A 27,095-nucleotide genomic window follows, 5' to 3' on the forward strand; every position below is an offset into this window, starting at 1 on the left:
TAGGTGAGGCAAGTTGTTTTCAAAATACCGTTTGTTTATCCTTTGGTTGCCACAATATAATGTATTATAATCAAAACACGCAAAGAATAAATAACGTATACTTCTCTATATATAACGTATAATAGACAACTGAGAAAGCACCAGTTCTTGAAGGTAGATGGAGTTTATTATATATTTGTTTTGGGCTGTGCATAGACATGGGTTCTAGTGTAGGTATCCTGTAGGGATTTTAAAACGCTGTAAGAGATGATATTAACCTTTTATGTTACATACTTAGTTGTTACATCGTAAGTAAATTGTTAAAATAGTATATTGATTCTGTGGTTTAGATTTTGATGCTTATTGTACTATTATAAAAGCTATTTTAATATTTATTTCCGGAACATAGTGATCGAAGTGTGATATCCTACTAGATACGATAGTGATGATGTCACAAAAACAGAATTGAATGTACACTACTATGACGTAAATTTTGATATATTTACACAAATAAAGCAAGAGCAGTATTTAGAAGAGTGTAGGATTTGAAAACAATCCAATCTGTCGTTTTTGTTTTGATGTTTGTATTGAAATGGACTAACAAAACGAAAATGTAAACATTAACGTCGAATTATAATTTTCTAAAAGGAAGTTGAAAGAAAATGTGCCTCGACTGAAGTACAAGTTTATCGCAATGCACATTTTCCAATAAAGCCAATTATTTCCAGTAACATTGTGGTAGTAGAGTTACTGGGACGCAATCTATTTTTTCTGTTAAATTTTCTAGGGGCGGAAAAAGGTATTTAAAAACAGACAATGGTAGAGTGGAAAAAGGACACTAGTATGTACTTTTGTATACTTGTGATATAGGGAATATTAAAACTATCAATATTGTACAATTATTTTTATGGTAAAAATGTAACTTTTTTAACGTTTTAATTTTAACAGTCACAGCTCACTGTTTGATATCTGGATGCTGGAGGTTCCTTTTACGCTACTTCGTTCTTCGTAGGCGACTGTTTTTTTATCCCTTCAGACGAACGAATTTTTAATCAGAGTTCAAATGCCGAATTTTAGAGAATGATGAACTGGAGATACACTCAACATTCATATTGATTCAGCTCTTCCCACTGTCACTTTCCCACCATAGCTGCTTTATGACTATTACTGTATTTTATTGATTCATATCAGGGACGCCTAGCAAGATGAATTCTATAAAAAGCAACGTCCTATCCTGTTCCTGGTAGAAAGGTCACTCTCCATTCCTCCTTTCACTCAATATCACGTGACATGTCTCAGTCTATGTTATTTCTGACAGAGAGTTATGTGCTTGCTCATAAGAGTTCTATGACTTGGCAACATCAACCGAGGTAGAAAGGTGGATAGATTAAACAATTTTTTATAGTTTAAATAATTGGTTTTCATTCATTCGTCATAAATTGATGTTAAATAAAGCATTCTCTATTCATACCTCAATATTTTACTATTTGAAGCAAGGTAATAATAAGTTTCATACAAATACAGGTTTCCGATTTTCTAATCTGCATAACAATAATCTAACAAAGGTCAACTTTTATTAGGAGAAACATAAGTTCGAGAGGAACGTGACTGGTCGTGAAATGAAATTAGTGCATTATGAATGTGATCTCCATTACCGGTAAGGCCAAGTTTCACTCGCTCAGTAACGATTACGCAGTAGATAAGCAATTCTACACCAATACATTAAAGCCGTGCTTGTGGTAATGGTAGTTTGAGTAAACCTTGGGAGTTTGAACACGCACCTGAGGTTTTCTGTAGATATCTGCCCCACTTAGAGTTGTTTGAAAGTTTACCTCTCAGCCAATACTTCAGACTTCTCGTTGAGTGTAATGTTGGAAACCAACTAGAATCCACATCAATAATTTAGGTTCATGACTGATAAATCATAAAGATTCAGTTATGATATGTCCATTTGAATACAAATGTAGCTTTAGTAAGTTTTATCCCTAAAACTAAAACATTAACCTAATAGGTTTGCAGGAAATCTTTACTGAATGTTGTATGTCTATAAAAAAGTGGTTCAAATTAGTGTAACTGTTTACTGTAAATAACAATGAGATAATTGTAATTAACTTTATTCTACAAAAGATTTTAACAAAATATTCTAACTATGTACACTATTATGGATATTTTTAAATCACTAGTATTATATTCCATTTAATGGCCAACATTATGAAAATGAAACATACGTAACCCAGAATTTACAATCCGTGATATTAGGCAATTTTATCAAATCTGTTTCTATCTTATGTAGCATCCCCTACCTGTGGGTACCAAACAGACATTTTAAAAATATTTTCCTGAATTTGGAACCACCCTTAAAAGATGGAACAAATAAGGAGAGCAAAAAAGCTAAAGCAAATCGTGCGAGGATGTATTGAATCAAAGACATTAAGCATTTTAAATCACGTAGCCGGATATTTTCCAGAAATTGAGCTTAACAGCGTAAAACTTCCCCATCCAATATTAAAAAACCAAGGTTAGCAGAAAAAGACGCAGAAAAACATCCGCAGCTATATTAATTTACCACGAATTAGGGCAAAAGAAATAGTTTTGCTGAACATTTTCACGTTATTATCGATTTTATTTTTAACAAAACTCCATTTAATTTTTCCAACTGAATAAATATATTTCTTTGAAATTCAAATAAAATAATCTGAAACGGAAACATGGATTTTCACCGGCTATGAAATAATTCCATCCAGTCGTATTTATATTCATACTTTGAACTCCCACCTACCACCATGATGTGTGAGGAAAATAAACACACCAGTGATCACCTCGCCGCTGTACGTACAGTGTTTGAATGAAAGCGGCGGTGAATCCACTTTACACAATCAAACCTTTATTATTTCAGTTGAACGCTGATTCTTTTATTCCATTATCTGTATATAACATTCACTGGACTCTAATAAACTGTTTCTTTATGTTTACAATGTTAGATAATGTAGTACGTTTTTATAAACCAAAGTTTTAATGTGACTATGAAAATTATAAACTATAATATAAACTCTAGTACTAGTAGGATATTTGTTATAATGAATTATAATACACTTTTAAATTTCTAAAAAGAAAAGTAAAGAGTCAAAATATTTGGCACACTTGTTACTGGTCGAAATTAATATTTAATTTAAATGTTATGACTATTTGTTATAATTAACGTGTGTTGCTATAATGAAACTATACATCCCGATGATAGTAAATGAAAAATTTATGAAATAACATGGTAAGTATTATAACTAGTCTGTAGTAGTTGCAATAACAATTTCTTAAGACTGACTGGTTTTTTGGAACATGTGTACTAAGTGATATTTCTAAAGAAAATACTAATAAAACCCCGGAAATGCACCACCCATATCATTATTAAATTATCTTAAAACTAACAAATAAATATCATGGACAGTAATAATTGGTAGCTACAAAGCCTAATATAAATATATAATAAAATATAGCCAGTTGCAATTAAATAAAAATATGAAATTTAGTCAAATGAATAAATAGTAATGAAAATTAAAGGGATTGCACAGGTCATAAGATATAAGGTTGGTAATGTCTTGATAGAATCATACAGTACTAACTGAGTTTTAGAGGATAATTAACTTCAATAAGATCAAATATACTCAAGAATTTGGTTTTTATCAACACAAACCAATGTGTTCGGAGAAACTATTGAGACATGTAAATTTGTTCATAAATTTTAGTAATTTAATAAAATATTTCTTTCATATTTTGTTTTACGAAAACGAGAAATGAACTGGAAATACCCACCAAATTGATTCAAATCGCTTTTAAAATCTGTCGGCATGAGATTATCAACATGCAAATATGACTGTATTCCATAAATGTACGTATTTTTCTTTTTAATTAAAAAATTTTGGACAAACACAAATTTTTCAGTATATTAGATAGACATATTTATAAAACTCATTAAAATAAACTAGTTATAAATTGGCCCATACTCAATAGCATACAATAATTGTGCATCATATAACTTTTATTTTGTTTGTTTTATGGTTTTTAACAAAATATTTGTCTCTAACAGATAATCTTGTCAAATGAACTAACGTCAACCAACGTGATTCTTTTTGTTAAACACGCCAAGGGGACTATGAGGTTTGTCATCACAGATAATAACATGTTGTCATAGGGTACCTGCTCAGGAAGAGTGTTTAATCTGCTAGATGTGTATCTATAATGTAAAATGTCTATTAGCTATATTAAATCATTTCGATTTAAATGTTTAACACTTTTAAAACGAACGTTTTCTATATATTTTTAATATCATAATGATATAAAAGGTACTCATTTATCTGAGAAACCTTTGAAGAATAAAAATTAGAAAACTATTTGCCCTGAAGTTGGGCGAAACATAGATGAAAGAGCGGTATTTTGAACTAAAGTAAATAATTTATGATTTTATTACCAAATAATATCTTAAAAACCCACAAAACAAAAGGCTCTTTTAATTATGGAAAATAAGGTTAAATACTGATTGTTTTCCAATACTTTCATTTTATACTGTTTCAGCTGCAGATTAATAAGAAAGAAATTCACGTCACTTAATTGTATTACGATGAACTAAGTATTAATTACTTGAACAAATATTAATTCAAAATTGTAATTTTTCAGGCTAATTTGAGACGGGAATCCGTTAAACACAGTGAGTATGTTATTGATTACTATTTTTTATTCATGTATTTAGTTTTTCCTAATCTATCATGTTAAAAGTTTCATTATATAATATATTCTATATCGTTAGAAAATCTTTACTGTTGTTTGTGATGAATAAAGCTACAAATATTAAGGGTAAACTTAAGGCTTGGGAAACTGTAGACTAATACGTGTTAATGAATAATATTTTAATTCTGTATGGAAATACATTTAGTATATTTAATAATATATAATTTAATATTGGTTTTCATATTTCATAAATAAATATTTGCCTTTAGGAAGATCTATGATGATTATATTGTCCTATTGAATCAGTTTTGGGTATTTAATCTAATATCTGTAGGATAACTAATTCTCCATCTCACTTAAATTTTTTGTAGGAATGGAGAACAAAGGAATAACCTTATGAAGATATGGTTAGAGTGGAGGAGTTTAAGACAGAACTTCTAATGAGCAGCAGCCTAGTGTGGAAATTCGTCGGTCCAGAGGAATCTAGGGACATATAGAACCCTGTATGAGTACAAGCATAATACATCCTCCCCTCTAAATTTATATATTTTGGCAATAATATATTGTAATAAATAAAAGTTACATTAGTTACTTAACTATAATATGTATGTATGTTTATGACACTTCTGTAAATCTACTGGGCCGTGTCATGTAGGAGGGGTGCTGATGGATAAGTGACTGGAGGTGTTGTGTTTTCTTAAATAATTGGAGAGCGAATAAACTGAGCACAGTCGTCTCATAAATTAGAGTAAATTTTCAAGACAGCATCTTCGTGTTCTGGTATTTTTTTATAGTTTGACGTCTATCTATTGCCTTCAAGTTGGAGACTTAGCTACTTATAGTTGACCTATCACCTTTTTCTCTGCAGAGTGGTGTAACATAATTTGGTATAAACGTTTTCATTTATTTTTTGTAGATGCAAGATTTATGTTGTATATTACGAATTATGTGCCAAATTTAAATGAGATAATATTTACAAATATTTTCCAGAAAACTATTTACACCAACAACGAAAAGGATACACAATTTATAGTAGTATATGAATCTAATAAAATTCTTAGTATATTGGCACATAGCCTGGTCTTTAGTCGAAAAGTTAGAGAATTGTCCAAAACTAATAAAATTAATCATCAACCGCGCAGACTGTTTTGGGTTATTTTAGTTATTATCTTTGATCTACGTTTAGTTCTTGTTGCGTCAAGCTAAATAATATGGGTTGAGAGATTATTATCCTTTAAAATACGTAACCCTGTATTCAAACCCTCTATTCCATCAACAGTACTACCAATATTGTGGGTTTCTGATAAACATTTCCTTCTTATGGGAACTAAGGATTCTATTTCAGAAAATAAGAAGTTGAGCTAAAAGAAAATTTTCTTAGCTGCTGGACAGGAAATATTCAATAAATTTTTAAAATTCAAGACATTTGAAACCTCGAGCAGATGGAGGTCTAGATACTAATAAACTTCTTAATTTGGGCCCTCCCCATGATGTCACTCTCCTGTAAATCCTGTGTAATCTTTCTTAGTGAGGAATACTGCTGAGACGTAATATTTGTTTTTCTCAATATTTGCCAGCTAAATATTGAGTATGCAAGAATAATTACATGCTCTTCCTATCGGATTTATATTATAATCAACTAAACTTTATAAAATATTAAAGGTTTAGACCATTCTAAGAGAATAAGGTAATGTTAAATACGTTAGAGGATTATGATTTAAATACCTTAGTAACACATGGGTATCAACTGTTTTAAACTAGACAAAAATATTACTATGAGAGTAAAATTATTATTTTCAAACACCTTGAGGCAGACTCCTATAGTCAGGCATATTACAAATTCTCGAAAAAGAACATCCAGAGAGAGGTGTAGGTTAATCATGTCAAACTATTATATATGTATTAATTTTTAATATTTTTGAATACTTACAAATGCCGTACACAAACCAAGAAACAATGTGTATATTATAGATACTTGAAACGAGTTACTAGTCGTCAAGAAGCCTTTAAATACTTGTGAGATGAAAAATGTTACTGTAAATAATCGTAATAATATTTTCTTCTGTGGTGTGAATACATCCCTCCAGATACACTTAAAATAGCACCAAGAATATCTAAAATCAGTTATGGGCAATAATAATCGTCATCGACACAACATATGCCGTCCTACTCCGGTGAGAAGACACAGGTGAATAGATATACAGTTCAGGCTAGTGGTATGCCTTATCTGATATTCTTATCAATTACAACCGTAGACAACCTTATATTATATTATACAATTTGTTGTATATAGTTAAAAACTCTGTACTGTTGTTCGTGATGAATGGATCTACAAATATGTAGGATAAACTCAGGAAACTGTAGACGAAACAATGTTAATGACTAATGTTTTATTTCTACGTGGGAATGTAATTAGTGTATTTAATGAAATATAATTTTGTTTTGTTTTTTATAATTTTATAAATGACTATATGACATTAGGAGCGAGTATTATAATTCGCTATTTAGTTAGTTTTGGGTATTTAATCTAATATCAGCAGGATGAATAATTCTCTATCTCACTATAATTTGTGCAGGAAGGCAGAAAAAAGGAATAAACGCCTGAAGATATGGTGGAATCCAGGAACTGGATATATATATATATATATATATATATATATATATATATTACGTTATTAAATATATAATATATATTGACGTCCGTAAAGGCTGTCATTACATTACGTTTATAAAACTTGACTACGAATCCCACTGTATTACGAAAATACGCAATGGTAACTAAGGTAATTTTTCTCACTGAATGTTATATCTTTTCATAAAAAACTAAGGAACTTAAACTAAACATGATTCAAACTTTTGTGAGGGTTTTATAACCTGCAATTGGATACCTTGCAATTAAAATCTTTCATACTGCTATAAGCATTAATTACATAAAAATATATATTGGCAATGAAATAAAAGTAATGATAGATTTTATGGATAATAGCAACTCACATAATATTTATAAATGATACAGATTAGACTATAAAAAGAGGAAATCGTCTTAGCTAATGCCCCATTAATGTGCTCGTGAATGTTTTATACCCTTTTCAATGGCTTCGTTGGAAAACTTTCGTCAGTAAAACCAATAGTATTAAACGATCACTAAAAAGAATTAAGCGCTGCAATATTTTTATACAAGTATTAATGATACTTTCACTACCTTCTTTTGGGTGAACATTAGTATTAATCCTTCGTTGGATATTACTATAAGTCCTAAAGCATATATTTTTACTCTTTATAAATAAACAAAAATAAATTAGCTCTATATAAATGGTACAACTTTATCTTGTTTTCTTTGAGTTTCCTCTCAACGGTTCAATTTATAGTGGGCAATACATATAATATTTAATAAATTATGACATAAATTGATGATATTATTTAATCTAACAACTGCTTTTCACTTCTCACAATATCTTTCATTGATGTTTGATCATTACTCTCGATTGGTGGAGCTTTCTTTCTCCATTTTTCATCTGAGGCTCTAAAATACCATTTTTTAAAGAATATTGAATGAATCGATGATTATAAAGAATAAAAGTGTAGACACAGTTTAAATATAAAAAATATCATAGGGGTTTAACTCATTTCGATTCACTATCCTTAGTGTTTAAATTCACAGGGCAACATATTACATTTTTACTTAATATTTAATATACTTAATATTATTACTTAATATGAGTTTACTTAATATTTCTATGATAGTAGCGGTTAAGTGGTTCATAAATAGAGTAAAGTTCTTCAGACGTTACTTTCTTCAGTAACTAGTTACTGTTTCACCTTATTATCGTATACATAATGAGCATTTATTATATTTAAGAGAGCATTTTTAAGAGACACATTTATAAATAATATATGTAGCACAGACACAACCAATCTAAAAAATAGATATGAGAAATTAACACGACTAGCAACTTTAAATTCACTGTACGTATATTATTAACTAGTTTCTCTTCCAATAACGTAACAGAGAGGAGACAGTAAAATACAGCGGACAACTCAGCAATTACGGGCGATGACAAACAGCAATATATTCTCGTCTGGCATCAAACCAGAATTGTTATTGCTTGCTGCTCCCATGTTGATGATGAAGTCTTAAATTGCAGTGTTGGTTAAACATAAGACACCCTTCTCTGCTGTAAAAATTAAATGATATATTAGTAATGTATTTTTGGATTTTATCTGTTATACAATATAGAGCTTGAAATATTTAAAACCTGTCGTATGACATTTACAGGAATGTTGAAAGAGTGTCAGGAAAGCATATAAAGATCCTTTAAAGTCTTTAAAACTTTCAGTCTCTATCTAGTTATCTGACAATGATATACCTGATGGTCAGTTTTAGTGTATCAAGCTATATAAATGTAATCTAAAAAATAATTATTGTTTCATATTTTAACCCTTTTGGTATCCTCTTGTTTAAAGCCCTCTTAATAACTAGCGTGGTAGACGATCAGCTTGGTTCTTCAGAGAAATTTCACTATCGATATAAATAAAATCCTGATTGTGTACTTTTAACATGCAACTGAGCTCTTAGATCAAAGACTGTCAGTATTTGTTAAATCGTCAGATTAAAATGCTTTTTTCATTCCAAATTCTCATTGAAAGGGTTGCAAACTGAACTAAAATATATTGTGTTGATACAATTTCTAAACCTGTACCAAAAACATACGTTTATTTTGAAAATAATGGAAATTTGAAAAATGTTACCTAAACTTAAACATATTAAAATATATTTTTCTCCTCGTATAAAAACGTAAAACCGATAAACTGTATTAAACATAACATTAATGCCATAGCAGCAGTTGGTTGAACCACGTCGTTAGTATTGTTAAGTATCCAATGCACAATGCAATCCCCTACTCTGAAACAGCATACATATAACATTACGTAAATGTATCCTACTCATATTAAAATTCTCCTACACACGCGCGCGCGCGCGCACACACACACACACACACACACACACACACACACACACACACACACACACACATATATATATATATATATATATATATATATATATATATATAAATGTAAATATATATATATATAAATTTACAGGACAAGAGTTTCTTTGATTCTTAAATAAATCTCAGAGTGATATCATGGTAATTTGAAAAATATTATATTAAATTATATCAGCGCATATAATAGCCTTGCATAGTACACGTTTTATTATTCAACAACCGGAAATCTCTGGAAAATTCTCTGCAAAGTAACGAAGGGATAAGATAACAGAGGCATTCATCACTGATACAAACAAAGGCAAATATATGATAACAAAAATATTTATGAGTATTGTGAATAAATATATAACAGTACACGTTTAAGAAAGGCTAAACATTAAAAAAAACTAAACACAAATCTTCATCCTCATACCCGCAAGTAACACGATATCAAAGGAATAACCTCTATATCTGGTAGCTAAACACGAAGCAAGGATCAGATCGGCAATAACAAATCTGTACCGATGTTCCGTTGGTTGTGTACAGTTCTTTTCAATCTAGTGTATTACGTCCCTTCTTTTTACTGCAAATCTGGTTTTACTGTCCAACCTAGTTACTTACTAGCGACGAACTCTTTTTAAACTTGAACTTTGTTATACTGCCATTATAATAATATTAAATGAATGTTCGTGTTATAACATTATATGAGTACTATATATAAATAGTCGGCTGGATAGTTAAAACATTTAATAGCACAAATAAATTGCAATACAAGTACCGATAAAATTTGATCCATATCAAACTTACTAATAAATGGATTCTCAAAGTAAATATAATTGTTTCGTTATTTTTATAATCACATTGCAATCGTATAACAGTTATTCCGTGGTTAATTAATCAATTATATACGTGTGAATTTGTTCAATGGATCGTTTTACTGTTTTATCTGAATTAGGCTTTAAATTACTTATCCCATATAAACTAAAAATTCTATGAATGAGTTCAGCCTAAAATATATAGCAAAAATATAATCATTGCATTTTATTTGGCCTATATAATGTAGTTTTGTTTTCTCCGTTTAGGACAAGACTTGAAAATGGACTGATTCAGAGTAAAATAAGGTTTAACTTAAAGCATTAATACATTGTGAAGATAGGCTACGTAGGTATGACAGTATGATGCCCGGAGAGCCTTTTAAATTCTTGAAAACTTTTCCTATCATACATAGCTTTGTATTTGTAAATTCCAACCTCAAATACTTTTAAGGATGGACTTTAGTTTTTGTAGCATACCTACTAAGAGTTCCTGACTTATAAAGGCTGTTGTATCCTGCATAGTTGAATTCGCCTACTGTTTTATAGCTGAAGACCTTTAATTGTCTCGAAAGTGATATTCGATAAAACTAACTACTCTTAATTAACAAAATTAACTTGAAATAACGATTTTTCTTATTAATGTATTACTTATAAATAATGTAACAACGCAACAGTTACATATTGGAGACCAATGTAGCTACTGATGTTCCACTAAGGCTATACTAGGTTTTTCCGGATAAAATTATTTATTTGTGAAAAATATATTATTTCCTTCTGTCTCAACAAGGGAGGTTGAGTTTCTAATTAATAACAACTTTAGCTGATCCCAGTAATTTCACTATCCGGAAGTGTTAAACATTTTTAATATAACCAAAGCGTGTTAGTAGCATTAATTTGATAGCCGACATACAGAATGTTTATCGATTTTATACAAGTCTCACAAACCTACGCCTTATACTGAGGTGTACTTCCAAGGTAACTAAACATGCTAATGTTAAGTTTCGTGACAGGAAATCCTCTGTCATTTGGATTTAAACAGCATTCAGGCAGGCAGGCACGTCTGTCTAAATGTAAAACGTCCTCCAAATTGCTGCCATGCCCACTGCGCTAAAACACCATTTCAACGACGTTTAATTTATTTCACCGGCTGGGATTTAATATAAAAGTTTCATTCTTGAGTAAATAAAGCAACCTATCATTTTACTACAATAACGACGGCAAATTAAAATACGCAAACTTATATTAAATATTATAAAAATTATCTATATGTGATTTTATGAATAAATATTAATAATACATACTAAATAACTAAACAATCGTGCCAACGTCGAAGTATTATTATGTAGGGAAATCTACATCATTGAAGAGTGAAATTACAATGGGTCATTTTTGTATTTGGTAACAACTTTATAAGAATGTCCTTAAAATATTAGTTATTCTCAAATTCTGCCAAAATTGCTCATAAAATTAATAATTTATTTATTAATATATGAGTACGGAGGCACGTCACCATTTTTTTACATTTAACATCAACAAAATCCAATGACTAAAGAAATAGATGTCTTCTTTAGAAAAACGCTTAAATATGTTTAAAATCTTTTAACATTATTTTAAGGTGAAAGTAAAGCAAGAACTAATATTGTTCTGAGCAATAACATAAATATAAAATTACAAAGAAAATATAATTTACATCTATTCACTCAGCTATTTATTCCACCTGCTTATGCCATGGCCACGGCAGCCTCTGTAATCCGAAACTTCTAGACCCTATAGTGATGCGCTTTGCTGCTATTCAGCCAGTAATAACGCCTCTAATACACACAGAAATAAACAAATAATACTTTCCAATTCACCGAGTTACAGGGTTCACTAACGATCATCCATTAAATTATTAATTAGTGACGTAGAATCATAGTGAAATATACCGATTGCTATCGAATCTGTTGTTATTTGATTACAATGTTATGCATAAAAGGTTATACATGGATGCACCTAGTTGATTACGCCAATTAAAAGTTTATAATGTACTACAGTAAATACATGTAGTGCATGTTTCAATGTAGTTTCGTACTCTGCATAATATAGTCATTGAATCGAGGTTAACAAAATATAGTATTATCTCCAAAGTTTACGGAGTAATTAGAATTTCCAGTAATGATTGAAAATTAGTGGATATACATTTTTATATGCAATAAAAATTGCGTGACAACGGAATTATATTGTTGGAAATTTGTTCGATCCATTTCACTTTTTAAGTATCCTGGAGCCACAAGATATCAAAAAGGGTACCAATTTTCAAAAATGATTTCCCAATGGATTCGTACCACTGTTTTACTAACGTAAGAAAACTATATTCCGTCATCTATTTAGTGGCTAGCGTTTATTTATTCTTACAAACTAATTTGTTTTGAAATTATCTCACACACAAAACATTTTAAAAAGTTCCTTTGATTTATAAAACGTATAAATCAAACTTACAGTTGTGTCGTACTCCTACTTGCCTGAAGAATATAAACAGTTTATATTTCCTGTCACTACTCTTTTATGTTTTATCTAAATGTGACCAGAAGGTTGTAACTGTATCAGAATATCCACCAAACAGTGTGTTAACGTTGTTCTGTTTCCGTGTCTGACAACTGACACAAACTAACCGCAAATTGAATCTGCAACCGTAACTATCGACTTAACGGTCATAATTTATCTATCGTATCTGTTTATATAGTAGTCGGATCAGTGTACACTTGCATTATCTTTATTGGTATTGGCAATTTAATAGAATGAAACACAATACTATACGGCAGCTGAAGTAATAAAATAGTTGTTTTGATTTACTCATGTGCTTTACTCTTCGTTGTTATATAATATACAGCTTGACATTTGAATTTCTTCATCTTTAAACACGTAGTGGAGTTCATTGTCATAATTCAAACAAGGGTAATACATTTACGGGAATTGAATTGCTAATATCTGAGCGGGTCAAAGATATCGGACTGGATCTAAGTTAGAGATAGCTTATGTTCCAATCCTGTCTTTTGACCGTATCACTTTTTATCACTACTATTTACCTTGTACTCTATCGAATTTCCTCTTTATACTATTCAATAAGATCTTCGCCAGTAAGGTTAGACTAAATAAGCTTTAAAAGGGGATAAGCCCTTCCTTAAATATATATTCCTAAAACACAATTGTTAACTAATCACTGAATGTAATAAAACTATTTACAAATGCAAAGACTGTTCAACTGTTTTCTTCATATGTTCAAAGGAACCAATATCACCTTGACATAAAGTTATCAACGCAGATTATGTGTAGATGCGTTCTATTACAGATTGTAATTTAAATGGATGAGAATAGTGCGTTTTTTAAATATCTAGATAATTTTATTCTGTATGTAATAATTACATAACAGTAATAAACAATTACAGTTATTTAAACGCAGTTTCAGGGGAATATAAACTAAGATGATGTATGGTACTAGTAAATTAGGGTATGACCAGTAATTTAGATTTTATTTTAACTGCTAATTATATTTTTCTCTATACCTTATAATAAGGGTTAACAAGTTAACTGCAACAATAGTCGTGTACCAAGTTTAGGACAGTCAGAGTAGCATTCCCACATGCAATGTATTAAACAAGTAGGTAATTCATATGGCTTATATATATATTTTTTTTTCCTTTGGGATATTGGGGTGGATTCATAGATCCTCACACGTCAACCTGAGCTTATTGTGTGCCCCTTTGATGTTAGAGGGGTAAGCCTATCTTCGTGCCCTTAATTAGGCTAATAAGCTTTTCCCCGATACTAGCATCTGGTTCGTCGCCTGGTTGTTTATCACCGAAAAGAGCCCTTCTCCTTGCTCCCAGTCTCTCACAGTCCAGTATTATGTGTTTTGCAGTCTCTTCAGACTTATTGCAGAGTCAACACTCCGAGTCCTCATTTCGTAAACCTAGAGTGTTTAGGTGTTTCCTGAAGTGGCCGTGTCCAGTGATCAAGGCAATCACTTGCTTAACCCGATCCCTGCCCAGCCCCATCAGCCATCTGGTGAATCCGGAGCTAGAATCGGCAAGCAGTCTTTTGCCGAGTGCTTGTCCTTGGTGACTCTGCCACCGCAAGCGGTGTGTCTTCCTGGACCATTTGTTTATACTTTGGTAAGCGGCTGACTTGCTTATACCACAACTCGGTTCTGGACCGGTGTATGGCATGCTTGCTCCGCTTTTGGCAAGCCTGTCGGCGCATTCGTTGCCACCTATGCCTGTGTGGCCCGGTACCCAACCAAGACGCACACAGTTGCGTGATCCAAGCTTGCAGAGAGTGTTAAAGCACTCCCACACAAGCCTGGATGAAATGCTGTTGGAGTCAAGAGCTTTAAGAGCTGCCTGACTGTCTGACATTATACAGATGTTCATTCCCTGGTACCTTCTGGTGAGGCCTAGGTTGGCACAGGCTAGGATACCATAGATTTCGGCTTGAAATATGGAGCAGTTCCGACCCAAACTGCCGCTAAGGGCAGTTCTAGGGGATTGACTAAACACTCCATATCCAGTTCTACCCTTAATAAGCGAGCCATCCGTGTACCAGACAAAGCTCTTTCTTATTGTTGGGATGTTATCTTGCGATTTCCACTCATCTCTGGAGTAGAAGTCAACAGAGAATGGCTTATATATTTCATCCACTTTTAAAAGCTGGAAGGGTATATAAATATAACAGGTTTTTAAATGTTAAAATGTCCACAAGTCGTGGATGAACTGGCGAAGTGAGTGAAAAGCGATGAGTGATGCAGGGGAATTAGAGTAATATACTTAAAAAAACACACGAACACACTAATTATTGCAGATATATAATTTGTCATTACAATATTATAAGGCCTTTAGGAAGTAGTGATTATTTTTTTTAGTGCATTCATTGAAATTTAAAATAAATTATACGGTCCTGAGCTAAGTCTGTACCATGTGGCAACATGCTAACGTCAGATAGTGTTGAAATGTTTATAGAGGTTTTTATTCAGTTAAATGTCTACTACAGATATTTTCAACTATAGATACTCATAGTATGGGATTTTTACAAATGTTTATATCGTCGTGTACGATAAATATTATCTGTTTACCTTTTTCGGCAGTACAATACAGGTTCTATATCCAACCAGTACTAGGATGTTAATGCTGGAATGTGTTCAAGCTTCTGGCCCCACGTTATAGTTTTTATGTACTATTAAAAATTTTAGTGGTTTTGGTAATACAAGTCTAAAACATTTCTAAGTTTTATTTTCTAAATAAATATATTTTTAAATCAAAAGATTTCTCTGTGTTACATTAAAAGGTTACCATTGTTTACTTTTATTATTTCTTTGATATTATTAAATATTCTAAGATTTTTTTATCAAAATTGAACTACTGATAATGTGGTAAGAGATAAAAAACGATAAAGTTGTGATAAAATAGGCAATGTTCTTTTTTTCAAAATTAATAATCCAAGACTAATAGTTGCATTAAAAGGAGTTTATTTAACAAACAATTCTGTTTTATATATTCGTAATTTTACTTCAAAAATATACACGGTATTGTATAGAATCATTTGTATAGATATCCCCACTCCCGTATTGTTATTCATACATTCTATAGTCACTATAAGTTTATTTGATAAAGGTACAGTTCAAACGCAGATTTTTTATTTTCCTCTACACTGTCAACAGAATATAATAATCGCTTCACTAATGTAATAAATTATAGTGATATTATAGTAATGGAGATATTACATAACAATTTTACGTACCATGTCTCATAAATAAATGAGAGATATTGAAAATTATCTTTTCCCAACCCGATTGACTGTATGAAAGAATAATTATTTAATTAATCTTTGAAGATTTTATTTAATTTTAAAACGCCTTAACTTTACTCGCCTTTAAAATTAAAGCGTAAGATGTTTTGAATCTCCCCGGAGTATTTATGATTTCGAGGGCGTGGGACTGTTTGTAAACATAAGATTGAAATAGTCGTGTTGAGGTAAACGGTGGGCGATTCGTTGAGCAATGTGTTTGACCTGTTAGTAAATTATGCTAAAGTCAACTTCATAAATAACATGTGTAAATAAAAGTTATTGTATTTTACTACAACTGAATTTAATAAAGTTCAAAGTATAAATGAATGAATGAAAAATGCTTTTATGAAAGAGGCGGAGTTAGGGCTATTAAGCGATCTCTACCACTTAAACACATATTGTACACGGTAAGTTTACATTAGTTAGTTGTGGAAAATTAGTAAGTTACTCTTCAAACAGAAAAAAAACTTTGCCTATACAAAATTAAATGAACTTAAATCAAATATCAATATATACTAATGGATTTAGGATTTATTATACAAAAGAAAAATTATTAAATGTAGAGAAAGAAGCAAAGACATTTTCGAAGTATTCAAAGTAAAGAAAGTATTTTACTTCTTTACGTTTTAAAAATATGTACCGATTACTTTACACGGTTCATAAAAAAGCCTTATATAATCTTAAAGATGTACCTAACAGAATGTAAATTAACTAATAGATGTTCCAACAGTTAGAGTACTAATTAGTAAAATTAAAAGAAACTTTTTAGTAAGACTATGAAACATAAATCTTTTGGGGTGAATTAAAAGTATATCGTGTGGAAACTTAGTATTCTATGATTATTAGTTTAATCAATAGATGGTGAACATTACGTAGTATCGGATACCTTGGTCAAAATTTCCAAACCTCTAAGGTTTTAAGTAGTAAGAGATATTTATTTTATGTAAAACACTCTAGCAAAACACTTAAGTTTCAGAATATGTTATTAATATTTTTATGGGATTCTGATTTTCAGCTTTATTTGTAACAATATAATCCAAGGACATTGTTTTACGTTGTAGCTGTGTCAAAGTATATTAAACTAATTATTAAATGTTGTTTACAAGTACATGACTTTTATAAGCAAATTTAAAGTTACCAACATAAGTATACAATTTGTTGTATAAATTGAGGTATCTTTAGTGTTTAAGCTAATTATTATACAATTTTATTCGTAAAAATTTGTTTTTAATTTAGCGCGGTTTCTATAACGTACAAACCTTTTTTAAACATAAGATATTGATTTTTCCAACCTGTAACCTACTTAAAACCATTAGTTAGACTGATATATAGTAATTATGTCATGGTAAGCACACGAGATATATGATAAAATTGACCTGAAAATCGATATATCAAATACAAAACTCTCCCATCTTATAAAAAAATTATTCAATTAAAAAATGCATGTAATTTTTTGTACAGACTGCAGATGATCTTCCGATAAATAATACGCGATAACCTTTACATAACTTTTGGAATTAAATATTTAAACTATACTATCGGAGTTACAAAAACTAGAAGTAGAATTTGCATTACAAATCCTTTAAAAATATCAACCTGTATATATTCGGTTTCTTTATATCGTTTCAAATGGATAAAACAATGATCTAAACCATTATATAATGTTCCGTCTACTAACATATACTTTCCGATTCTTAAAGTCAAGTCGTAGAGCTCTCCTGACTTGGTCACGTAACTCTCAGCCACGACACTGACTGTGACATGTCACGTGATGGAGTGAGTGAACGCACCAGTGACGAGTGATTGATATACAAGTATTACTAAGAACTGGCTGGACATTTCATGTACATACAAATGGCAGACTGTACGTTACATGATCAATGACAAAGTACTTTCCAATTTTCAGTACAATTATCTGAAATGAATGAAACTTCATCAAAATAATTACACTCATAGATGCAATTTTATTTTATGTTATGCTCTTAGAGACAGTTAAAATCCAAGATTAACCAATAGTGCATCTTTCCTTAGTAATAAGCTGTATATACCATACTTATTACGACCGCTAAGTATTTACCATGCAATTAAATATGAATAGTAATCATATGACGCGATAATTTCAAAAGGAGAAGTGGATTTGAAAATATAGTTTGGAAGGTAAATCACAAATACACATTTTATAGAGATGTTTTATAGTGGAAATATAATGCTATATGTTTCAGTTTGTGACTTACTAGATTTTTTAGTTTGTAATAATTCTAGATGTTTTGAATTACCCAAATAAATATTTTTGCCAAAACTGCTCTCCATACTCAATATTTTTCCTTTACCATATTGTTATATGGTAAAGGAAGTTTGGAAGAAGTTTGTCTATACTTTTGTATAGACAAACTTCTCTATTGCTTTGTTCAGTTAGTGAATGAGTAGGTCATTTAATGTCTAAACTATGTAACTGATTACTCTTCAATATGAAACTTATATTAATATATGATAGTACTATAGTCAATTTTTTTATTGCAACAAACAACATTACTCAATAAGAAGACATTACTTGGGATTACAGCAAAATACCAAGATGGGTCGGACCCTTCGTAACGTATTAGTTACAGATCTTTGAAAACCACGGTAATGGCCTAGTGTATACTGTTAATTACCAATTAGTGTTTATTTTAAACATATTTCATTCTTCAATTGTGTGATTTGTTCAAGATGATTGCAACATAAGTTATAAATTGTAAAACTACTTTTAGTACTTTAGTGTGACTAACTTTTCTCGAAGTGAACAATAAGTTCTTTAGGATATTACTACTCTAGCAATTATATGATAAATAAACATGCCATTTTTGCTTTAAACAATCATTCAATGTGTCAATCAGAAGAGTAAAAACGCAACAAGTGAAAGAATGCCAGAAGACACTGAAGCGGTCCTGTGCAATTACTCTAATGTACGGGACAACTGTGCTCAGTTTATTGGCTCTCCAGATGATTACGAAACAACACCTCCAATCACTTAATTATGTGCACACCTCCTGTATTACACAGACCTGTAGATTCACTGATGAGTTAATAACATAAAAATTTAATATAGTTGTGTATATAAGGTACCTTTTATTTATTAAGTTTTATTTTTTTTGTCTGAACATGTTTATCTTTTATTCCAGAACCAGATACGGGAACCATATACAAAAATAAAATATTTGGATCACCCAAAAGACGGATATGTTATGAAAACCATTCCTTGCTTGATGTTTCTGGTTGATGACAATGGACTGAAGTATAGCATCCTTTAACAATTTTGTCGACAGATCACCTTCAACGTAAAAATGGTGCAAAGTTCTTTACAGGTATCTACGATGGGCTTTCAATTCGTCATTAAACTGATACTGCACTAATTTTGCAGACACTTTATGGAAGTGCAGTACATTGTGAACAATATACTGTGCTGAACCAATACTAATCTCCGACATTGAGGCTATTTCATTCAGAGTTACATCATGCTTTTCCCTTCTACAATCTCTTTCAAATATGTTGTCCGTCACTACAGGATGAGCCTGTCCCTGTCTTGGGGCATCCTCGACAGTTAAACCGCCTTTAAACTATTACTGCTCTTTCATTCTTCAGTTTTAATGTCGATCAGTTTTAATCCTTCACTAAACCAGAAACGCTGCTCAATCAAGATGCATTAAGACAGTGGGGCGGTCATCTTGTTACTGATGCTGCTTCCATCTATTGTGTTGAAATTTAAATTTTAAGGCTTTCGTTTGCATCACTCGTATCACTTGGAAATTTGAGCCTCTGGTAAATTGTTGCTGATGTCTAAAGATTCAGGAGATTTAGCAACTAGTGGTTTTGAAGTCCCGACTACAGCATTGGGAAAGATGTTTTAGGGGGAAGTTGAACGAGCAAGCCTGAGCAATTTCGGCAGTGCGGCTGTTAACAGAATATGGTTATTAACCGTTTTCTATTGGCTCGCAAGTGGAGGCTGTGGGAGGTTAAGTGCTGGAGCGACGTCGCCGATGACCGACTGCAGAGCTCGGTAATGTAGTTGTTGGCTGGTGGACGGGACTGTTGATGGGCAGGTCGTATCTCGTTTGTTATGCTGACGTCGGAGTATAGCAAGCACTCTGTGATTATTACTTCCAGTTTGCTAAAGTACCGGCAACCATGACGTTAGTCTCAGTGAGCAGCATGTAGATACGAGTTTAAAGTGAGTGACTTTAACCTACCTTTAACCTTTAAAAAATTATTTATTTATTTATGATTTTGTGTATACCATAGAATGTAATTTAGTATTGTCTTATCTTTATAATATAATAAATAAGTGCACTCGTTGATTTTTAGAGAGCATGGTTCAAACGAATGAAAGCTGATTATTAAATTCTTCCTTGCTTTATTGTCTACTCGACTGCCAAAATCCTTCAAAATTTGGTTACAAACAATGTTGTGATTGGTGTTGGAATGAGATATAAATTATTTCAATAATTTATACACTCGTTATCTTTAATAAATGGGTGATGTGGAAGTATTATTTGTTTCATGCATTACTATGATTCCGCCGACACATCCGGTGTGTTTGTATATAAACAAACATAAAATAAGTAGTGTGTGTCTGTTACATGGAAGAGTGAATATTGCAGAGTTCCCTACGCAGTAACATAAAAGGCCGACAATAAAGAGAAGTCAAGAAGATGAGACGGAAGAGTTTAAACGTGAAGGCGTCTTTCTTGGCCCGCGTTAATAATGCAATTGACTTCATCGTGTTCAGTCCCACTCGTCAAAATGAGAAACTTTGCGGGTGCAAGTTGTCCACTCTTCCATTTGCCAAAGCCTTTTTCCTAGTCCTTGTGACTAGTCTAAAGAATTGCTTGCTAGTGTTTTTTGATAGTTTAAATGTTTTTACTACATCGAAAAACAGTGTCATTACGTTCAATTAATAAAATGAATTCAAACTGATAATGAACCCAACAAAATTTAAAAATCCAACTTTCAAGAAATGCATAGAAAAAACTAAATATTCTGTATACTAAATTTAAATAATACTTCTTAATACATTTTTCATATTATTTGTTTCTTCTTTGGTAGTTTTGTCCTACGATAGTTTAAATATATAACACTGAACCTTATTATATATGAGCAATTGAAATTAACGTTTAACAACAGAATGTTGACATATGAGGTGGTATTTAATATGGAAATAACAGAGAAATGGACTCAGATGTGACTCGAAGAACCAGTTTCTCCTAGACTACAACCCTATGAACAACAATAAACAATCATGTAAAATATATTTATAAACTATAACTTTAAATGAACCTTATTGATTTTTTAATGTTCAATTTATACTGCATGCATATATGGGAGCTGAAAATATATTTACTAAAGAAATAATTTTCTTATAGTTATGTGTGTATATAATTTACAAATGGATATTTCATAAGTAATAATGATATAATTTATTGAGACAAAAGCAAAATGATGTATAAGACTAAAAATATTTAGATTAGAAGCAGATGCATTTCTTATTTTAGTTTGTTTCCGCGAAAACGTGTTTTCTAACAAAATTATAAGGCTCAGAAGACAACGTGTGTATGTAATACCAGTCAATAGAACAATTTACCTAAAAAATAAATCAAATAAATAAATAAATACATGAAATAAAAAATCTGATGTTACATATTTTCTTGATCGGGACAGCAAGGAAAATATAACTGTGTCGTTAGAAATCTAATAAATTCAAACGAGTAATGCTCCTAACGCGAAAATCCTTATATAAGACTCGCTAAAGATTTAATTTAAACTCGTATCCTCTTAAATATTACTCTGTAAAATGTATCGGATATATGACTGTTTCCGTTTGAGAAACATCATAAGGCTTCATCGTACTAACCCATATATGATTTCAATAAGAAGTTTAAATATAATAAGGACTTAGACATTTAAAGTTACGGGGATAGTGGGGTAGTAATAACCTTTTTTGCAATCAACATGTATTTAAAATTAAATATGAAAACATGCCTGAAGAAACCTTAATCAAGTACACAATAAATGCAAAACAATGTTTACTTAGTAACTTGTACTGAGTTCTATTGAACAGGAAAATAATCTGTATAACTTAATCGCAGGCTTACTGCAGTAGGAACTTGTCAAGTCATTTTGGCTGATATGATTCCTTATATTCCTAATCTTTTTCACGAAACCCCCCTGTTTAAAATAGGACCTCTGACAGCTATATACAATTGTACTATAATAATTTTTCCTTAAAACAAATTGTTTGTTCTTTGCAACTGTAACTATAAAAGTAGCCATTGTTTGCTACGCGATATTACGTATACTATATATATATATATATATATATATATATATATATATATATATATATATATAATAGTTACGCCTTTCCCTACAATATTGAATCATAATTTATGGTTATAAGATCAAGAATTAGGATTTTATGATACATACAATTTCGGAAACTCTGTTCAACTGAACGTAATATATCCATCTACTCATCCGAAAATCAACAAAGGTGAAACGTTGTAAAATATATTTTATATGAAATTATATACACAGAGCTATTGCAAACCACTTTTTTATGTTAAGAATAACTTGTATATTTAATTTCTATTTATTTTGTTGTAACATGTTTAAAACTAAAAGTAAATTCTTTTGTAAATTGTAATAAAGTTAATATTTTATTAAATCAACAGTTAATATTGTTGATTTTGCATATAAATCCCCAAAATGTAAATATTGAACTTTATATAAAGGAAAACAGTTTTTTTAGTTTAGGATGTTTGCAAAAAATGAATAAACGTGACAAGAACGTGATATTTTAGTGCATGGATGTTTTTATTTCAAACAACAATTTATTGTAATAAGTTTGAAATGTCTGTACTGTTTAGTTAATATCCTAGCAAATGCAATAAATCACATAATTCTATAAATAAATATCCAACACTTTGTTGTAAAAATCAAACATTTTATATGTTGTTTATAAATGGATGCTTAGAATGAGTTTGTATTATATTTATTTGATATTTACCCCGTTATCTTATTTAACTAGTCATTGTAAAGTATCTATATCCATAAAAAGCGTTTTTTCCTCATTTAATAAGCAACTTTGGTTATTATAATAACTCAAACAACAAAATAAACTGTAGTGCTAAAACTAATTGGAAATTCGATATGTTTATTTATTATTAAAGATCTAGTCATGGAAAATATAAAGCTTAATGTATGATGACCAACGTTTTAAAGCGATAAAATATTAATCATTAAGAGAGAAAGGATTGCAAAGGTATGAGACGTCAGATTCCAAAACACATGCATCACTCTGTGCATAAATTGAATCGTTCTAAAGGAGATTTAAAGTTCAACACATTTGTGATTGCAGCAATCGCCTACTCAATTGTGAAAATATAATTTTTTAATTTATATATTTCGTAGAATAGGCAATCAACCGTACAAAATTGTAAGGTTGAGCTGCATGTTTTAAAGTTAATAATAGTAACTTCAATACATATTAATGGATTGATAACCACTCTCTATATAACAAAATATATATATATATATATATATATATAACTTTAGTTTTATATATAAAAAAAACAAAAATAAGCACAAATAAAATACGCAACCATAACATTCTAAGGCCCATCTGTTATATCATTAATAGTTTTCCTACACACCCACACGCGCGCGTGCGCACGCGCGCGCGTGTATGTGTGAGTACTTAAATCATGTTTATACATACTTAATCGTAAAAAGTGCTTGTCCCCCAGGGATCCAGATCTCTCATACGCCGGGTGAGTGCGCTACAACTACACCACAAAACCGTTACTTTTAATCAGATATGTAAATAGGAATATTTAAAAATTGTGAATATAGATAATTAAAAATGGAATAATTAAATTCGGGGATCCAAACATTCCTTCTAAACCTTATTATAAGCAGTTGGAGACCTTTAATTGCACAATATTGAACTGTCAATTGTTTTTAACATTTGTTCATTAATTATTATTAATTTTTTAAATAAATGTATATTGTTATCCCTATCAAACTTTCTTGTCTTGAAATATTCAGTACACATATACTGATCAATTTCATACATTTCAAATGCTCTTTTTTAAATCTAAAAAGCCATTCACAAGTAAAAGTATGAATAGAATACTAGGGATGCTAGGCCAAAACTTCATTGCTGAAAATAGCACTAAAATAATATATGCTGGATGACCTGAGTGATCGAGCTAACCGTGGAAATATATATTTTTAAGGTCCAGTTAAAAGTATTCTTTGAAGTTTAGCCCATAGTCTGCTGGTGTTAATAATTTCATATATCACTCAGTTACTAAATTAGCTTTCTTTTTAATACAAATTGATCTCACAATTAATATAAAACGTTCAAGATTTTTACAATGTATTTTTTAACAATGAAAATTTGAGCAAAATATAGTTTTACATTGCTGGAATCTATTTGTTGACTAATTTGTATAATCAAAGTTTTTGTCCTATCCCCAATTCCTGTCTTTAATACTAAAATCCATTATTACTAAGATACTATCTAGTTTTAAAATCATAAAGGATAATGCCCATTATTTTATTATTTTAAGCTACTCTCTGATGGGGTTTGAAGTTATTTATAGCGCTTATTTTAAAATGGTACTTTTATTAAAGTGTTATTACAAAAGAAACAATAATATGCATTACCAAAAATTCATTATATTAAAAAAACATTACATTTCAGTTTAAAAAGGCAACATTGAAATATGTTTAACACACATAAAAGTTAAGATAATATTATTATTGCCACCACGTTTACACTGGGAATGTACTTTTATATCCCATATGAATACTTCAGGGTAACTACGTTATTTTGTAATGAATTTCATAACCTTTTATTGTATTCATAACAAATAAAGTCATTATGACTTTAGAGTGTATCCTATAAATTTCATATACTATACAATATTCTTATCTAAACTATTTTTTGCATCATATTTTAGTAATATTTTATCGCAAAATATATTTACTGTAATATAATTTTGTTACAGCTTTTGCTTGCACGCGATTGCATCATATGTAAGTATAAATAATTGATCGTATTTCCTTATATATTATATAATGTGTCTGATACCAAATATGAATCAAATACTTTCCGCGTTTATTTTACAATAATCTGTATAGCATATAAATATCAAAATATTTAACAATATTTATTTTGTTATGTGAAGAGTATGACTGATTAACCGATATTATTTTATTCGGAAAGATGATGTCTGCGTTATAGAGAAAATGTTAGTTTTGAGAGTTGAGTTAAACAGAGTGTAGTTTAAACTCCGTGACAAAATATATTTTCTCTGAGTACTGTTTATCTTGCACGGTACCAGCTCTGGCCCTTATCCTTTGGTAAGGGCCTCCCTAAGACTAGAGGGGCAGATTTGAATGTTATGCCATATATTTAGCAAAATAATAAAACTTTGTTTAATTCATTTCAGGCCAAAAGCCCTTGAAGATAGTCAGAATTTGAAAGTAGATGGAACAGATGTATTAAAGGCTTAATAATTAAACTCAAATATGTAACGCATGGTTTACAACTTTACACTTTGAATATACCGTGCAGGTTTGCAATTTAATAACACAAAAACTATACATCAAAGATCAGCTGTATAAACAGATGGTACTAGCAATGCATACAATACACGATACACATTATAATGAAGTAGTATTAATAATGCAATTGAAATAAGTTTCATTAAGTGTTTTAATATATTTTCGCAGCTATCTAATTTATAGGACTATTCTGCCCGGGAGAGGCTACTAATACCTAAACAATGAAGGATTTCTTATAGTTTAATTACAAGCTTTGTTTGTGTTCATTAGTACATTATATAATGAAGTACATTGAGTTATTGACCTGAATAATAATCACTATCCGCTTCATGTTATTACAAGCTCTAACACTTTTTGACGGATGGTCGATTTATAGAATCTAGGATGCCCTATGTATAGTTTGAGATGTATTGATGTATTTTGAAAAAAATAGTAAATTATTAAAATATTAAAAAATTGTAAGATTTTATATTATTTCTAAATTATAATCAATATTGTGCCTGTGTTGAATATAAAATGTAATTTTCTAAAGAGGCAATCCGTAATGAAATAAGTAACAATTGATCATATACAATCTGAAAATAGTTATGTCATATATAAATTATTCCACTAAATACCTTAAATAAGTTACCTAAGTCATAACATCACCAAATATGATGGCAAATACTTTTACTTCTTTATGTCATATACTTTTTATGAATAATATTCTCTAAATACTCAGGGTAACTCAGATGTTGATATTAGCTACTGATCATATTCCTCTCACTTGCAGCATCTTAAATCTGATGCTGTTGCAAATTTTGTAGTCCTGAAATTTAGAGTCATGTTTGTCTGCAGGTATCCAAAAATAGCTCTAAATGGTTCTTCGCATCGTTCCGGCATCAGATACACCTAGAGTATAGAATGTAGTGCTATATAGGTAAAGAGACATTCTCATTGTTTCATAAGGTGCCCATTCGAGTGCACTACGATGTTAACTGACACGATCCCAAAGAACGGTGAAGTAATTTAAATTCTTTCAAACAAAAAAGCTATGGTAGGAAGTGTTTATTCGATGCGATTGTTAGAAATATACCAGTCAACTGTATTTATTGCTGAAGCTGATACTTATTTATTTTTAAACCGGATAGTGATTGATATTTGAAATTTAATCACGTTGAAG

The 27,095-nt window shown here is 30.5% G+C and overlaps 1 protein-coding gene across 5 annotated transcripts in view; it reads left to right on the forward strand.

The window, feature by feature from the left end:
* Positions 1-27,095, forward strand: part of LOC124364477 (sex peptide receptor-like) — a 364,700-nt gene that overhangs the window by 205,989 nt on the left and 131,616 nt on the right. For 3 of the 5 annotated variants that reach the window (XM_046819996.1, XM_046820001.1, XM_046819998.1), the window contains exon 2: positions 25,375-25,402. The exons of 1 other annotated variant lie outside the window; for it this stretch is intronic. The gene's annotated coding sequence lies outside the window, so the exon portion shown is untranslated. Of the gene's footprint in view, positions 1-4,645; positions 4,679-25,374; positions 25,403-27,095 lie in introns of those variants that run through there. One more of the 5 variants, XM_046819999.1, reaches the window with a different exon arrangement.

Source organism: Homalodisca vitripennis, chromosome 6 (genome assembly GCF_021130785.1).
Source record: "Homalodisca vitripennis isolate AUS2020 chromosome 6, UT_GWSS_2.1, whole genome shotgun sequence".
Taxonomy (NCBI): domain Eukaryota; kingdom Metazoa; phylum Arthropoda; class Insecta; order Hemiptera; family Cicadellidae; genus Homalodisca; species Homalodisca vitripennis.